This window comes from Ovis aries, chromosome 3 (assembly GCF_016772045.2).
Source record: "Ovis aries strain OAR_USU_Benz2616 breed Rambouillet chromosome 3, ARS-UI_Ramb_v3.0, whole genome shotgun sequence".
Taxonomy (NCBI): Eukaryota; Metazoa; Chordata; class Mammalia; order Artiodactyla; family Bovidae; genus Ovis; species Ovis aries.
In genome coordinates, this window is record NC_056056.1 from 101,243,515 (window position 1) to 101,260,787 (window position 17,273).

Below are 17,273 nucleotides of genomic sequence, written 5' to 3' on the forward strand. Positions count from 1 at the left end.
AGCCCAGTACTGATGAATTTAATCTCCTTTGCTTCCTTGCACACCCTTTCCCCTCCTCCCCTCCCCTCCAGAAACCCCCATTCTTTTTTTTCAAGGTTGGGGGGGAGCGGAGATTTTGAACCTGAATCATCCGGATAGCAGTTTCAGTTTTTCTTTTCAGCCATACCTTAAAGTTGAGAAGGGCTGCCCTTATTCCCACTTCTACTTCCCATTTCTGGTTTGAAGCAGGAGTGGAGAGTTTGGAGCAGGTGAAGGCGTGCATCCTGTGCCCAGCTCCCTAGCTTCGTTCTTAGAGCTGAGTGCCTGAAGAGCTGGGGATTCAGTAAGTTTACAGGGGCAGATGCGTAGAGGAGCCGAGCCCCTTCTCCAAATCCACCTCTGTCCCCTCCATCCCCTCTTCTTCCAGTTCTCCACGAGCTTTTCATCAGCTGCTGGGCATGTACGCCATTCCTCAGGGCCTTTAAAATAAAGACCATCCCTTTGAATGGCGTAACAGTTGCTTTCATTTATTCACTTAACACATTGTATTGATCATCTCTTAAAGACAAGAGCTTGTGCTGGTTACCACAGGGAATGCAGAGAAGAGTAAACCGTGAGTTGTGCGTGTTATTGTCTAGTGGAGATGAGACAAGTACACACATATAAAAGGAAGGCTTCAACACTGGTGATTCCGAAGTGAAAAAGACCATATTTGGGACCAGAGTGGGTGGGTGGTGGAGGAGGGAAAGAGGAGAAATCGAGTTTAAAAAAAAGGCTTCCGTGGAAAAGGTGGCCTTTGAACTAAGCCTTGAAAGATGAATGGGATTTTTACAGACGGTGGGGGTGGGGTATTGAGAGGACATAGCGGCATCTTGGGCAAAGAAAGAACTGGAACAAAGGCTTTCATGGTGTCTCTGAAAGATCCTTTTATGAGTCATGGTGGAATTACCTATACCAAGTATTTCAAAGATTCAGAACTCTGTAATCATGACGTGCTTTCAGTGACCGAGATAAGCTTTCCACACTGAACTTAAGTCAAAATTGTACCTAATCTCCGCTAAATATAGACACATGTTAGTTACTGGGGAGAAAGTCTGTTGGAATAAAATAGTAAATATTCAGATCCCTCTCTACTCCTCCGCCCCATAGCTTCACATGGCCCAGAATCCATTTCTTTGGGTTCCAATAGGCATTCTACTTTATATTCTTTCCAAGTGGAACCTTTGAAGTTGTAATGAATGGATCATATCATGCTCATCGGTTTGTTCAGTGAGCATTCACAGAGCATTAGGCAGCCTCTAGGTTCGGTGTCAGAGAGCCGTTGCTTTCACAGGTTTTCTGCCATGACTCACCGTAGCAAGTATGTTTAACACTGCAACCTACCACATCATTTGTGTGCCCACAGACTCAGAACTGAAACAAGTGTCACAAATAACACTTGCCCACATTATGGGAGATGTACTTTGGTATTTTATATTCTGTTTTTTAAAAATTTCTTATCCATGGGTTGAAACCTGTAGTTTAGGAGGAAACAAAACAAAACAAAACAAAACAAAACAACAACCCTACTGTAGTAATTCAAAGGACAGTGGATTTGTAGGGAACTTGAAGGAGAATAAGCCATTCAGATCAGTATTTGCTATAGGAAGAAGCTGAGGCTGCCCTGTTGCGGGGGAGGCAGGTTTCCTTCGTGGCTCCAGCGTCAAGAGCTCGCCTGCCAAAGCAGAGACTTGAGTTCTATCCCTGGGTCAACAAGATCCCCTGGGTTGAGAAGGAAATGGCAGCCCACTCCAGTATTCTTGCCTGGGAAATCCCAAGGACAGAGGAGCCTGGGGGCGACAATCCATGGGGGTGACAAAAGAGTCGGACACAACTAAGCGGCCGAGCAACCACAACAAGAGTAGGGGAAGAGACCTTTAGGGCAGAGGGGCCTTGAAAGGCATCCTGGAGAAGTGGACTTTCAGAAGGAGAAGGTGAAAGGGAGGAAAGTCCATGTGGAGGGAAGGCTGTGACTAGAAATAAGGAGGGAATAAAGCGTGGAGCTTGTTGGATGAAGTTATTGACTATTAATAACTCAGCTGGGGCTGGACTGCACCCCTGTAGGGGGACGGGGAGCCAAGCGGAGGAGCCACTAATCGCGTAGTCTCCATATCTTCCCAGGAGCGTCGGCGGGCCTATTTGGTTGTCTTAAAAATCAATCACCTTCTTCCAGGCCTCCTTAGGCTCCCCCCATGAGGGGTCAGAAAGCAGCCCCTCATTCCTGATATTGACCCTCAGCCCTTTCTTCTAGCTCCAACAAAGCAAACATTTTCAGGCCTATCCCCGCTCCTTCTGTAAAGCTGGCAGCAGTTTATTCGAAGGAGAGGCGGAACCGGGTACCCAGCACCTCCACTGGGCGTGGCCTGAACCCCAGGCGTGCTGGAGCCCATTGGTCCAGAGCAGTCCTGTTGGCTGCGCTCCTTCTCATTGGCCGAACGTGGAGGATGGTTGGCTGCGGGGCCAATCATTGGCCCAGAGCACGCATGCACAGAGCGTGGTAAAGGGCCTCCCCAGGTGCAGGAAGAGAAAGTTTACAGCAGAGTGGCTGCCAGGGCCAGGGCACGAGGGCTGCGCCCTTGGAGGGGCTAGTGGCCAGTGAGAGGTGGGAATCAGAGCAGAGCTGAGCGCGGAAGCTGGGGGCTGCATCCCTTTGTGGTTCCGTGAGTGGTGTATCTTGGAGGAAGCCAGGGTGGGGTGGTGGGGGAGACTGATTAATTCAGGGCGCTGAAGCTGAGGACCAATTTCTGAAACTGGGGGTTAGGATGATGGGGAGGATGCGCGCTGGATGTGCAGACGAGCTTTAACCAAGGGTTTTAACCAAGTGCCTTTTGATGACGATGAAAATGAGTCTTGTGTGCGAGGAAATGATTCCTTCCTGTGTTCCAGATTCTCTTCTGTGAAAATGTAGGAGGGTTATAAAATGCTAAAAGTCTATTTCGGGAGAATGTCCTTGTGAACCAGAATGGATCTAATCAATGGCACTTTAAATTTAGCAACTTGAACGAGGCCCTTTGGCATAATTTTGGTTAAAAGAACAGTCAAATTAAGAAAAAACTCCCTAAAAATGAAATGCAGGATTTTTTTTTTTTGAGTGGGGGGGGGGAATAAAGCTTTGGTGGCAAAATCAGGGCCATAAAAGATGATTTTAATATCATTTAATGATAACATAATGTTTTCTTGTTTTGTTTCAAAGTAGAACCCATAAAACTTACTTTAGTGTTGTCTCTTCTCTTTCGTTTGGGAATTTAATTGAGGTTTCTGAATTCAGCTGGCTCCAACCTTGCTTTCTGTTTGGCCCTGGGCAGCTCAGGATCTTTCTCATTTCCTATTCTCAGTCTTGTTTAATCACTTATAAAATGACGGCACTTATACCAGCCTACCTCATAAGGTTGTGATGTTAAGTAATGAAAGTGTCAATTGCTTCGTGAATGCCACACACAGTTCTTTTATACCCTTTACTTCCTTCAAAATGTCTCTTTATCATAAACAGGGAAGGATACAGAAAGGTCACGTTGGGTCAGGTCATCCATCTGGTGCAGGGTCCTGTCCCTGGCAGTAGGACCCAGGGACCTTTCTGAGTAGAGGTCAAGAGTTTTTCTTAGTTGTACATCACGGTTGAGCAGACAAATATGTCCTCACTTACAGTTGTACTAGTAACGTGTAGATATATTAACCATTACATAATCTTTGATGTTTCGCTGAGAATGTATTGAATTACCACCCATTACATCAAATGACTTCATTTGGCTCTGTGGGTCTCATTAAATTATGTCAGGCTAATCATAATTTAGTTTCAGTAAAAACAGAATAACACAGTTATACCAGGATGAGAGGGTACCACACCATCCGAGGAGCTTAATGGGTTTTAGTCTATGGAAACGAAATACCTGGGGACGTGAAATACCTGGGGATATGATAGGGTCTCTGAGTGTTCCCAGGTATTACACTGGGTTGTCCGAGGATGTCATTGAGGTCCGTGGGCGTGAGTGACAAGGCTGTCTCAGAGAGTATGGATGACCTGTCCCTAGGAGGCTGAGACCCCCTGCCAGGGACCTTGTAGAACGCGTTTCCAGAGTAAGTGGACTGGCGGCAGGAAGTTATCTCTGAGTCCTTCCAGCCTCACAATTCTATGATCATTCCTATCACACGAGACCAGCAGTCAAGGAGAGTCATAGTCATTCATTGTGTTCACTGGTGTATTTTGCAGTTCCTCCACTCGCGTGTGGAGAAGGGCGTGGAGGGTACTCAGGCTTCTTCGCATTAATTTCTTCCCAGGAGGCTCGTTGTTAGCCGAGGTAAACAACAGTGGCTGTAATTTGGTGACCACACTAACATAGCAACTCAGTTCACAGCTATGTGCTTAACTTGAACTGAAATCATTTTATTTTTCCTGTTTTTATGGACAGGAAATTATTTCTGAAAATCCTCTGGAGGTTGTCATGGGAGTCTGTTAGTCTTAGGTAAATTTTTCTTGTCATACCTGCCCTGTTTACCTGAGGTATGAAGTGACAGACCAGATTTTCTGTCAGTGTTCATTGAAATGATAATTAGTTACCTGGCCATTTAGATGGAAAAAGGCTTTATTCTAGCCAACCATCAGCAGTTCTGGGGAAATAATCTGTCTACTTTTGTTTTAGAATTTCAAGATGTATTTATTTTTCTATAAAATGTATCTTGAGGAAGAAAAGACTTAGGGCTTAGAAAATAGTTTTGCAGTACAAAGGTCCATATAGTTACCTATCACTCAGGCCAGCGCCTCTCAGGGTACCTGCATCTAGATAACTTGCATCTCGATAAAATATAGATTCTGATTTAATAGGTGCAGGGCAGGGTTGTCGCTGTTGTTCAGTCACTCAGTCGTGTCTGATGCTTTGGGACCCCGCTGCAGCACACCAGGTTTCCCTGGTAGGGTTATGAGTCTGCAGTTTTCATCAGCTCCCAGATAGAACTGCTGGTCCTTAGACCAAACCTTGAGTAGCAAGAAGTAAAGGAATAAACCTTCCTTTGAAAAGAAACTCTTTAAAAATTCTGCATCATCTTCTTTTTGTTTTGAGAAGGCTCTGCATAATAACATTACAATTCCACAGTGCTGGGAGGTTACATTTTGATGCGGCATTTATTTTATTTTCGTGAGTCTTCCTAATACAATTTTGATGAGTGAGGGGGTGGTTAATTGTATCCTAGTGGGGATATAGTGGGAGATAAACATAAAAACCTAAGTAAACAAAGTTTATAATAAATAGGCTAATCACTTTTTATAGCCGTCAACCCTTCAGAGACAGTCCTTCTGTATTAGGAGGCAGTGCTTCGAGTGACTGGATTTAGAATTTTACAAATACTCTGTGTTTCTCAGGAATCTCACAAACATTCCTGTAGGTGCCCAGGACTCAGACCGAATGATCCCATTCTCTTTAGGAAGAAACTAGGGGTGGGCTGGTGCAGGGAGGTGGCAGTGATGGGGGAGGGGGTAACTATTTGCAGAATTACTGCACTACCCTGTGGCCGTAGCTGCAAACTGCACCTTTCCCAGTGTCCTGAAAGAAATCACAGCTCAGCTCCAGGTGGAACCCATGGTGGGCTCAGAGCCTCTGGGGGGACCTTCCCTCGCTCAGCAGAGTGCCCGAGTCCATTAGGCAGTCAGACTTAGCTGCTGTTTAGCCATGTTTAATTTCCAGTCCTGTTTCATTAGAAAAATAAGTGCAGATGAGACTGATTATGTGAGTAAATACAGCGCAGTTGACTTTGAGTGTACTGTGAGCTTGGCGGGAAGTTTATTTACTTTATCTTCTTAATGAGGGTGTGTGTGCATGCACACACATACACACACACAGATTTTCCTTCTCTGAGATAGGCATGGAGGACTGTAGCTGATCGGAGCAAGCCAGATTGGGCTTCAGCAATTGTGACTATTTCAGATTTGGAAGGCAGAGCTGACTTTTCAGGAATGATAGTGACTAGTTTAAATTGTGCAGCCTGAGACGCATGTGACCCCCCTCAGAGGAAGTGCTCCCCGTTGCTTTTAGCTTGTTGTTTGGGACAGCACTTTGCGTTTGTGCTTTTAGTGGCTGGAATATTGCCTTCTACCTCATAATCCATTGTTATCCAATTGCATTTAACCATTTCCTGTAGCAGGCAACATTAGATTCTGTGTAACTTCTTCAGATAGGGAATAAGTGAGAAGGAAACAGCTGCCCCCAGGCATGGAGACAGATCAGACCCAGCAGAAGGAAGCAGGCGTTTGGTTATTGCTTAGATTTATACTGTTATCATCAAATTAATGTATTTTCTCTCACTTTGGAGAAAACATTATTTAATGACTATCAATAAAGATACCGATAACGGAATAGCCAGGTGATTTGCACAGCTTCCCCAGTCAAGGAGGGGAGGCTCTCAGAGTCAGTGGTTTGCTGTGTTGGGTCCTCAGTGGAAACAGTGACAGATTTTATTTTCTTGGGCTCCAAAATCACTGTGAATGGTGACTGCAGCCACAAAATTAAAAGATGCTTGCCCCTTGGAAGAAAAGCTATGACAAACCTAGGGAGGTGGGAGGGGGGTTCATGTTTGGGAACACATGTAAGAATTAAAGATTTTAAAATTAAAATAAAATAAAATAAAATAAAAAAATAAAAAGCAGAGACATTACTGTGGCGACAAAGGTCTGTATACTCAAAGCTACAGTTTTTTCCAGTAGTCGTGTACGGATATGAGAGTTGAATGATAATGAAGGCTGAGCAAGAAGAATTGATACTTTCAAATTTTGGTGCCAGAGAAGACCCTTGAGAGTCCCTTGGACTGCAAGGAGATCAAAGCAGTCAATCCTAAGGAAATCAATCCTGAACACTCATTGGAAGGGCTGATGCTGAAGCTGAAGCTCTAATACTATGGCCACCTGAAGAGCCGACTCATTAGAAAAGATGCTGATGCTGGGAGAGATTGAAGGCAGGATAAGGGGGCAAGAGAAGATGAGATGCTTGGATGGCATTACCGACTCAATGGGCATGAGTTTGAGAACTCCTGGAGATAGTGGAGGACAGGGAAGCCTGGCATGCTGCAGTCCATGGGGTCGCAAAGAGTCCGAAATGACTTACTGACTGAGCAACAAACAATAACAGCAAGAAGAAACACCCAACTGTTCCTTTGGAATAACAAAAGCAATTGATAGTGGTCAGCTAAATTCTGAACTTTGGCTATGTGATTCCGAATTGGGGCTTGACTGACGAGATAGGCTGGCCTGTCTCTGCAGTTCATTGAAATAGAGGCTCAGGATCCAGAATGGGTTGGTCCATCCACTTTCTGAAATGTGCCACTTAGCCCCTCTTGTGGTCCACAGCAGCAGTGGAGATGAGGATTCCTTGGATGGGAGGGTGTAACTTTAGAGGCCCTCTGAGCCAAGTATGTAAGCAGGCTGTAGCCATCAGCAGTGATGGGGAAACCATACCTCTTCAACAACCTCCGTATATTAACAGTTTTCTCTCTTTGGTGGAAAATTGAACATTTACTAGTTGTATGGCTGTGTTGTATGGCTGGCTGGCTGTGGAAGTTCAGCATGAAGCCTTTGCCTGGCTCCCATTGTCTGGGCTCATGCTGGGGTGAGGAGGGAACATCCATGCTATTCCCATGCTATTCCCCTGATCATCTGCTGGTCATAATATTGGCGCTCGGGGCAGATGTTGCCTGCAGAGGCTGCTGAGTCCTTCTCAGAATCGCCTCCATGTGCCAGAGTGGGCGGCTCAGCTGGACTCTCGTGTGTGTGTGTGTGTATTTGTGTGTGTATTTGTGTGTGTGTGTGTGTGTTTTCATCAAAGGTAGATCCTTCCCCAGAATATGGTATGGCTTCTTCTGAGAACTAAATCTTTTAGGTGACTTTCCTTTAGACTGTGTGTTTGTTTTTCAGTAAGTAGACTTTAATATTTTAGTACAAGCAGAGTATCTGAGAAAAGTATCTTATGGGAAAGCAGTGAATTTTACATACCACTTTAGTCCCCGCCTCTCCCCTCCTACCCCGCAAGTTGAATGAAAACTTCAAGGCTTAGTTAACAAGTTCTGAATATGGAAATTAAATATTTATAGTAGAAAAAGGAAGTATGGTAATTTCATTTCTACTATTTGGGTAGATAATTAGTTGCATAAATTGATTTCTATTCTTTTCTTTACTGTTATCCCTCAGCAGGATAAAAGTAATGTTTTAACATCCTGAAATAGTATATACAATAATCTTACACAATATGTATGCCTAAGCTGCTCTTCATATCCCTCTTTCTCTAGATTTATAGGTTTATGGATTGAGATTATTAAGCCAGACACAGAAATAAGCACCACATTTTTAGCCCTTGGTGTTTGTGTACTTAAGCTTCAAACAGATTATTTCGAATAATCTCAGTAGTGTTTGTACCTGTTTTAATAGGGAACCCAGTGGAGTACATTAAAGACTACCCTCTCTCCATTATGGAGTTTTAGGGAAGAGTTCCTGGGGAAAGTGACATTCAGTTTGAGTTTTGAAGGATGGATTGGAGGTAGGCTAGGAGAAGAGGGCTGCAGGTGCAGTAATGTCAGTAAGGTAGAGAGGTGCAGGGCAGTGTGTTGTGGGTCACTGTGACAAGTGCCAGTGGGTTGTGGTCTGAAGCGTTCCAGGTAGGGAGCAGCAGGAGGGGAGGTTGGGGTGCGGAGGGCCCCACATGGCATTTCAGTGAGCTTAGACATTGTCCGGTAGGCCGGGGACTGCTGTGTGACCAGGGAGCAAAATGGTCCCACTTATATTTTATTACCATTTCTAGAAGGCATTTGGCATGGGTGAGTCTGGGGGCCGTGATGGGCCATGTCTGGAGGATCAGGTCAGGCAGGAAGGATAGAGGGAAGAGGAGGACGAGAGAATCTGTAGGGAATTACACTGGAAATTTTGCTGATTGACTTGTTGGGGGAATAAGGGAGACTGGGTCAGGGAGGGCGGCAAGGATGCTTTTAGGATGTTTGGCTTGTGTGATGAGGTAGGAGTATAGGGAGGAGCAAGCTGAGTGGGGCGGATGGAGTGTTTGGATCTTAAAATGGTCCATTTGAAATCCCTGTGGACCATCCAGGTAGAGTTGCCTGGAGGAAGTTTGCTACGTGATAGTGACCTTTTGAAAGAAGGCAAGGACAGAATAAATATTTGGGAGTTATCATTATATCGGTGCTAGTGACAGTCATGTAATTGGACAGGATTACCTAGGAAGAGGGAGGCGAGACTACGTCGGCTGAGGACCCAGAGGAGCAGTGGGTTGGAAGGCAGTCTGGGCAGGTGGTTGAAGAAACCATCAGAGAGATGGGAGCCAGGAGAGAGTGGGATTCATGGTTGGTTGCTTTATTTTAGGGAACTATAGTTGATTTACAATGCTGTGTTATTTCTGCTGTGCAGCAGAGTGATTCAGTTATCAGTTCAGTGCAGCTCAGTCGTGTCCGACCCTTTGCAACACCATGAATTGCAGCATGCCAGGCCTCTCTGTCCAGCACCAACTCCTGCAGTTCACTCAGACTCACGTCCATCGAGTCAGTGATGTCATCCAGGCATCTCATCCTCTGTCATCCCCTTCTCCTCCTGCCCCCATCCCTCCCAGCATCAGAGTCTTTTCCAGTGAGTCAACCCTTCACATGAGGTGGCCAATAAGCTTTAGCATCATTCCTTCCAAAGAACACCCAGGACTGATCTTAGGAATGGACTGGTTGAATCTCCTTGCAGTCCAAGGGACTCTCAAGAGTCTTCTCCAACACCACAGTTCGGAAACATCAATTCTTCGGTGCTCAGCTTTCTTCACACTCCAACTCTCACATCCATTCATGACCACTGGAAAAACCATAGCCTTGACTAGATGGACCTTTGTTGGCAAAGTAATTTCTCTGCTTTTGAATATGCTATCTAGGTTGGTCATAACTTTTCTTCCAAGGAGTAAGTGTCTTTTAATTTCATGGCTGCAGTCACCATCTGCAGTGATTTTGGAGCCCCCCAAAATAAAGTCTGACACTGTTTCCCCATCTATTTGCCATGAAGTGATGAGACAGGATGCCATGATCTTAGTTTTCTGAATATTGAGCTTTAAGCCAACTTTTTCACTCTCCTCTTTCACTTTCATCAAGAGGCTTTTAGTTCCTCTTCACTTTCTGCCATAAGGGTGGTATCATCTGCATATCTGAGGTTATTGATATTTCTCCCAGCAATCTTGATTCCAGCTTATGCTTCTTCCAGTCTAGAGTTTCTCATGATGTACTCTGCATATAAGTTAAATAAGCAGAGTGACAATATACAGCCTTGACGTACTCCTTTTCCTATTTGGAACCAGTCTGTTGTGCCATGTCCAGTTCTAACTGTTGCTTCCTGACCTGCATACAGACTTCTCAAGAGGCAGGTCAGGTGGTCTGGTATTCCCAGCTCTTTCAGAATTTTCCACAGTTTATTGTGATCCACACAGTCAAAGGCTTTGGCATAGTCAATAATGCGGAAGTAGATGTTTTTCTGGAAGTCTTGTTTTTTCGATGATCCAGCAGATGTTGGCAATTTGATCTCTGGTTCCTCTGCCTTTTCTAAAACCAGCTTGAGCATCTGGAAGTTCACAGTTCACGTATTGCTGAAGCCTGGCTTGGAGAATTTTGAGCATTACTTTACTAGTGTGTGAGATGAGTGCAATTGTGCGATAGTTTGACCATTCTTTGGCATTGCCTTTCTTTGGGATTGGAATGAAAACTGACCTTTTCCAGTCCTGTGGCCACTGCTGAGTTTTCCAAATTTGCTGGCATATTGAGTGCAGCACTTTCACAGCATCATCTTTCAGGATTTGAAATAGCTCAACTGGAATTCCATCACCTCCACTAGCTTTGTTCATAGTGATGCTTTCTAAGGCCCACTGGACTTCACATTCCAGGATGTCTGGCTCTAGGTGAGTGATAACACCATCGTGATTATCTGGGTCGTGAAGATCTTTTTTGTATAGTTCTTCTGTGTATTCTTGTCACCTCTTCTTAATATCTTCTGCTTCTGTTAGGTCCATACCATGTCTGTCCTCTATCGAGCCCATCTTTGCAAGAAAAGTTCCCTTGTTATCTCTAGTTTTCTTAAAGAGACCTGTAGTCTTTCCCATTCTGTTGTTTTCCTCAATTTCTTTGCATTGATTGCTGAGGAAGTCTTTCTCATCTCTCCTTGCTATTCTTTGGAACTCTGCATTCAGATGCTTATATCTTTCCTTTTCTCCATTGCTTTTCACTTCTCTTTTTTTCACAGCTATTTGTAAGGCCTCCCCAGACAGCCATTTTGCTTTTCTGCATTTCTTTTCCATAGGGATGGTCTTGATCCCTGTCTCCTGTACAATGTCACGAACCTCCATCCATAGTTCATCAAGCACTCTATCTATCAGATCTAGGCCCTTAAATCTATTTCTCACTTCCACTGTATAATCATAAGGGATTTGATTTAGGTCATACCTGAATGGTCTAGTGGTTTTCCCTATTTTCTTCAATTTAAGTCTGAATTTGGCAATAAGGAGTTCATGGTCTGAGCCACAGTCAGCTCCTGGTCTTGTTTTTGCTGACTGTATAGAGCTTCTCCATCTTTGGATGTAAAGAATATAATCAATCTGATTTCGGTGTTGACCATCTGATGATGTCCATGTGTAGAGTCTTCTCTTGTGTTGTTGGAAGAGGGTGTTTGCTATGACCAGTGCGTTCTCTTGGCAGAACTCTATTAGCCTTTGCCCTGCTTCATTCCCCATTCCAAGGCCAAATTTGCCTGTTACTCCAGGTGTTTCTTGACTTCCTACTTCTGCATTCCAGTCTCCTATAAAGAAAAGGACATCTTTTTTGAGTGTTAGTTCTAGAAGGTCTTGTAGGTCTTCATAGAACTGTTCAACGTCAGCTTCTTCAGTGTTACTGGTTGGGACATAGACTTGGATTACTGTGATATTGAATGGTTTGCCTTGGAAACGAACAGAGATCATTCTGTCGTTTTTTTGAGATTACATCCAAGTACTGCATTTCGGACTCTTTTGTTGACCATGATGGCTACTCCATTTCTTCTAAGGGATTCCTGCCCGTAGTAGTAGATATAATGGTCATCTGAGTTAAATTCACCCATTCCAGTCCATTTTAGTTCGCTGATTCCTAGAATGTTGACATTCACTGTTGACATCTCCTGTTTGACCACTTCCAATTGCCTTGATTCATGGACCTGACATTCCAGGTTCCTATGCAATATTGCTCTTTATAGCATTGGACCTTGCTTCTATCACCAGTCACATCCACAACTGGGTATTGTTTTTGCTTTGGCTCCATCCCTTCATTCTTTCTGGAGTTATTTCTCTACTGATCTCCAGTAGCATATTGGGCACCTATCGACCTGGGGAGTCCCTCTTTCAGTATCCTATCATTCTGCCTTTTCATACTGTTCATGGGGTTCTCAAGCCAAGAATACTGACGTGGTTTGTCATTCCCTTCTCCAGTGGACCACATTCTGTCAGACCTCTCCACCATGACCCGCCCATCTTGGGTGGCCCCACAGGGCATGGCTTAGTTTCACTGAGTTAGACAAGGCTGTGGTCTGTGTGATCAGAATGACTAGTTTTCTGTGATTATGGTTTCAGTGTGTCTGCCCTTTGATGCCCTCTCGCAACACCTACCATCTTACTTGGATTTCTCTTACCTTGGATGTGGGGTATCTCTTCACTGCTGCTCCAGCAAAGCGCAGCTGCTGCTTCTTACCTTGGACAAGGGTTATCTCCTCACTGCCACCCCTCCTGACCTTGAACATGGAATAGCTCCTCTCAGCCCTCCTGCGCCCGCGCAGCCACCGCTCCTTGGACGTGATTCAGTTATACATGTGTATATATTTGTGTTTTTATCCTTTTCCATTATGGTTTGGCATACAATGTTGAATATAGTTCTCAGTGCTGTACAACAGGACCTTGTGGTTTGAAACTGAAACTGTTAGTCACTCAGTTGTGTCTGACTCTTTGCAACCCCATGGACAGTAGCCCGCCAGGCTCCCCTGTCCATGGGATTCTCCAGGCAGGAATACTGGAGTGGGTTGCTATTTCCTTTTCCAGGGGATCTTCCTGACCTAGGGATTGAACCCAGGTCTCCTGCATTGCAGGCAGATGGATTCTTTACCATCTGAGACACCTTGTGGTTTATCCATCGTATATATACTAGTTTGCATCTATTCCCACAGTCCATCCCTCCCTCTCCTTGCTTGCCCCAGTGGGCAGCTGCTTTAGAGGAGTCACCTAATGTGAGGAGGCTGGGGTGGTTTTCTGATTCAGAAGGAATTGGATGAGGCTACATTGCCAGGAAAAATTAGTGGACTTTTCTCATGGTAAACTGTTGAACACAGATTATTAAAAATGTTTTCAACCAGACAAGACTGACAAAGTCAGGTGCCCTGGAACATTGCTCTGACATTTAACATTGCTCTCCTTAGAAATGGGCGCTCATCAGCCCATTTGGCCTCAGGGTTTCTTAGTTTTTCTTCATAAGGAAGTGCAGTGAGCCCTTCACATGTTCGGTAGCTCAATTAATCTTCCTAACCCGTGAGGCCAATTCTGTTATTCCCAATTTTATAGAGAAGGAAACAGTACCTTGTCCAAAGCGCCACAGAGAGTGCAGGCTGAGCTGGGGGTTTAGCCCAGGTGGTCTGGCTCCAAGGTCGTTCCTGTGGCCATCACCCTATCAGAAGTTATCTCAGTATCTCTGAATGACAGGCTTAGAGGATATGGGTTCTGAGGTCCCTTCTGACATTATTTGTAATTTATATGTGTATGCATCTGCATGTGAGTGTGGTCTCCAACAGGTACAATAAGGTATACATGGAGAAACCTCTTGAGATTTACTTTCAGCTTTTTAATTCAGGATGAATAATATACTGTGCCCAATTCTTGTATATTTCAGATAAACGTAATTCTAATCAAGCAGGCTTTCCTATGCTAGGAGTGTCTGGAATTCATTGTCATTTTAGGTACTGCTCTTTTTGTCAGCATTTCAAACATATAAAAACTTTGTATCCTCATAAAACCACTAATTTGACAAGTTTTATGGATGAAGAAAATGGTCACAACTGTTCACCCCAGCTGGTCCAATCTACCCCAACACCTAAATGTAATTTTATTAATAAAAATAATGATATGGTAGACAGGTTAGTAAAGCTACCTTATGAAAGTAATTTGAAACTGTGTAAGTGATTCTTTTTCATGCGGAGTTTCTTCTTAGTTTCTGCATAAAGACAGACAATCTCTTCAAGCTCTGTTACTGCTTCTATGAAAAGTGTTACCTTGATGACATGGAAAGAGTAAATAGGCTTAATTTGTGTCACAAGATATTTGGGTGAAGTAAAGTGAATAGATTCTTGGCATAAGGAATTGTGACATGTTGAAACAGGTGACAAAAATAACTTTGAATGCTTCCTTTAAAAATCCTTGAATAAGACAGTTTGCATTTTAAGGGAAAAAATCTGCTTGGCTGATAAAATTCCAGAACACTGCCGTTTGATAACAGGAAGGGCAGAGGTTTGGAGCCAGCATGTGGTAGGTTCTGACTATGCCATTTACAAGGTGTGCTACCTTGGACTAGTAACCTAACTTCCCTGTTTCCTCACCTCAGTTTCCTCATGTATAAAATAGGCAATAATGCGTATGCAACTGATTTGCTATGCAGATTAAATAAGATAATATAGCCCAGCACACAGTAGGTCCTCAAGAAGTGGTAACTTTATTATTCATTCTTTTTTCCGCTGTCTTAATTTTTTTTCTTTTTACTTAATGTTTTGATTAGCAGTTGTTTTCAATGATTGTATCCATTCTGTGGCTGAAAAGATACTCAGAAGCATTTATGTGAGTCAGTTTGTATCTTAATTTTGAGGTGATAACTTCACCGCCCCAAAGGTCTGTGCTTGAGTTTATCTGATGACTGCAGAACACAGTCTTAGAAGATGGTCTAATACTTTCTTCTCTTGAGGGCAAGGAGTCCTTCTGGCTCCTCAGTGCTAATATTAAACATGATGAGCCCTGTGCATTGTGAGTGCTAAGAACTACCTGTTTTAAAAATTTATTATATGTGTTTTAGTTAAGATAGAGAACAGTTAAAACCAGAACTTCAAAATTGGTGAAGCAATTATATTATTGTTCAGTTGAGGTGGACTTAGGAGCAATGACTATGGATAGCCCAAATGGCAATATTTATATTCTTTTCTGTCAGTACAGACTGTGATCATTATTTCAGATGGATAACTATACCTTGACCTCGTATCTCTACTTTGGGCATACCCATATGCTTACTCCCCAGTCTTCAGTCATAGAATGACCCCCAATTCTCCAGTGGGATGACTGTTCCTTGTGGTCTTGGTACAGTGACCCAAGTCACGTAGTCCTCATTTCTATGACTCCAGATTTCCCTGCTTTCTATTCTCTGGATTTCCTTCTTTCATCTCTGCGTTAATCACTGATGTAGAACATGGGAGAGCTTTACATCATATTGCTGGGTCCTGGCAAACCTGGAGATGAGTCATGAAGCATTTCTTTCATACTGAAATGTGAAATCAACCTCCCCTAGGAGCTGTTCATGACATCTCTTAGGTTTGTCTCCCTACAGGTGAGTTGCATTGATGAAGCAGGTTAAATGTTAGGGCTGCAATTTGTATCTGCCAGCTTCTGTCAGGTGATGCTCTGGTAACAAACACCCCCAGATCCCTGGCTTCTGGTTGCAAATTGTTGTTCTTGTCCGTGCTGCATGCCAGGTGAAGGTCAGGTGTGCACTAGTGTCTCTTTCATTCCCAGGCCCAGCCTGACGGAGTGCACTCTTCTGGAATATGCCATCCTCTCGATAGAGGGGACAGAGACCTTAGCTGGATGTGGAGTCTGTCATGCGGCTCCCATGCCATTGGCTTAGTAAGTGGAAACGTCAAGCCTGACCTCAGTTGGAAGGGAAAGTATCCTTCTTTTCCAAAGCAGTACTGCAGGCCACATGCCAGTCAGCAGGGATCCATGTTCTCTTAAAGGGAGGGTGATGAAAAAGTGGAAAGTGGAATAGTCTACTATGTAACTAATCAGTGTGTAGCTGTGTGTGTGTGTGTGTGTGTGTGTGCATGTATATGCATACGTGCATGCTCAGTCATGTCTGACTCTTTGCAACCCCATGGACTGTAGCCTGCCAGGCTCCTCTGTCGATGGAATTTTCTAGGCAAGACTACTGGAGTGGGTTGCCATTGCCTTCTCCAGAGGATCTTCCAGACCTAGAGATAGAGCCTGCATCTCTTACACTTCCTGCTTTGGCAGGCAGGTTCTTTACCACTGCATTGAGGAAGTCATATATATATATATATATATATATATATATATGTATATGTATATATATATATGCGTATGTATATGTATGTAGACTTCCCTGGTGGCTCAGTGGTAGAGAATCTGCCTGCAATGCAGGAGACCCAGGTTCGATCCCTGGGTTGGGAAGATCCCCTGGAGGGGAGTATGGCACCCCACTCCAGCACTCTTGCCTGGAGAATCCCATGGACAGAGGAGCCTGGTGGGCTGCAGTGCGTAGGGTTGCACAGAGTCAGACATGACTGCGCGACTAAGCAGCAGCATCATGTATGTATGTATAAATGTTTATATGTATATATACACACATGCACATATATATGTTTATATAGTTAATCAGTGTTTTTAGATTAAAGAAAATAGCAAGATTCAGAGAAGAGTTTATAGAACTGTCTGGTACATTTTCTTTTATATTATAGAAGATTTCTGCCTTTTGGCCTGTGGTTTTCTTTTTATTGGCATTTATCATCTCTTTTGAATTTTCAGTTTGGAAAAAAGGGACAGATGATAAACCCCAGTGAGATGTTTTCATCCAAAGGTCCAAAGCTTCTGTGTTACAGACTTATAATATTAGGGAAATTGTTTTTAAAAATATGTGTTTATTTAAACTTTCATCTCTAAATAATTTGCCTCCACCATGTAGAAAAGAATACTGTTATTCAATTATTATGTCCTGATTTGTAAATTAATAACTTGACATTGCTTGCCACTGATTATAATCAAGTTGTGAATGAGGAGCAAAATCCGTACACCTTGGAAGGGACTCAGGCAATAAATTATCTGCTTTACGGAAAAAGTCTCATTAATGCCTTCTTTAACTGAAGCTTTACATATAGCTTGAACCTAGTTTTGATGTTTGAAGAAAATTTAAGTAACAAAAGAAGATGTGTGAACCTACACGTACATGGGGAATGAGAAATAACCACTGAT

General features: G+C 43.6%; 1 protein-coding gene and 1 non-coding gene across 10 annotated transcripts in view; both read left to right on the top strand.

Annotated features, from left to right (window-relative positions):
• The window catches only part of AFF3 (ALF transcription elongation factor 3), a 628,609-nt gene that overhangs the window by 51,612 nt on the left and 559,724 nt on the right, over positions 1-17,273 (top strand). The gene's annotated exons all lie outside the window — the stretch shown is intronic.
• On the top strand, positions 16,405-16,475 carry TRNAC-GCA (transfer RNA cysteine (anticodon GCA)). The gene has a single exon. It is a non-coding gene; the product is annotated as a tRNA-Cys (tRNA).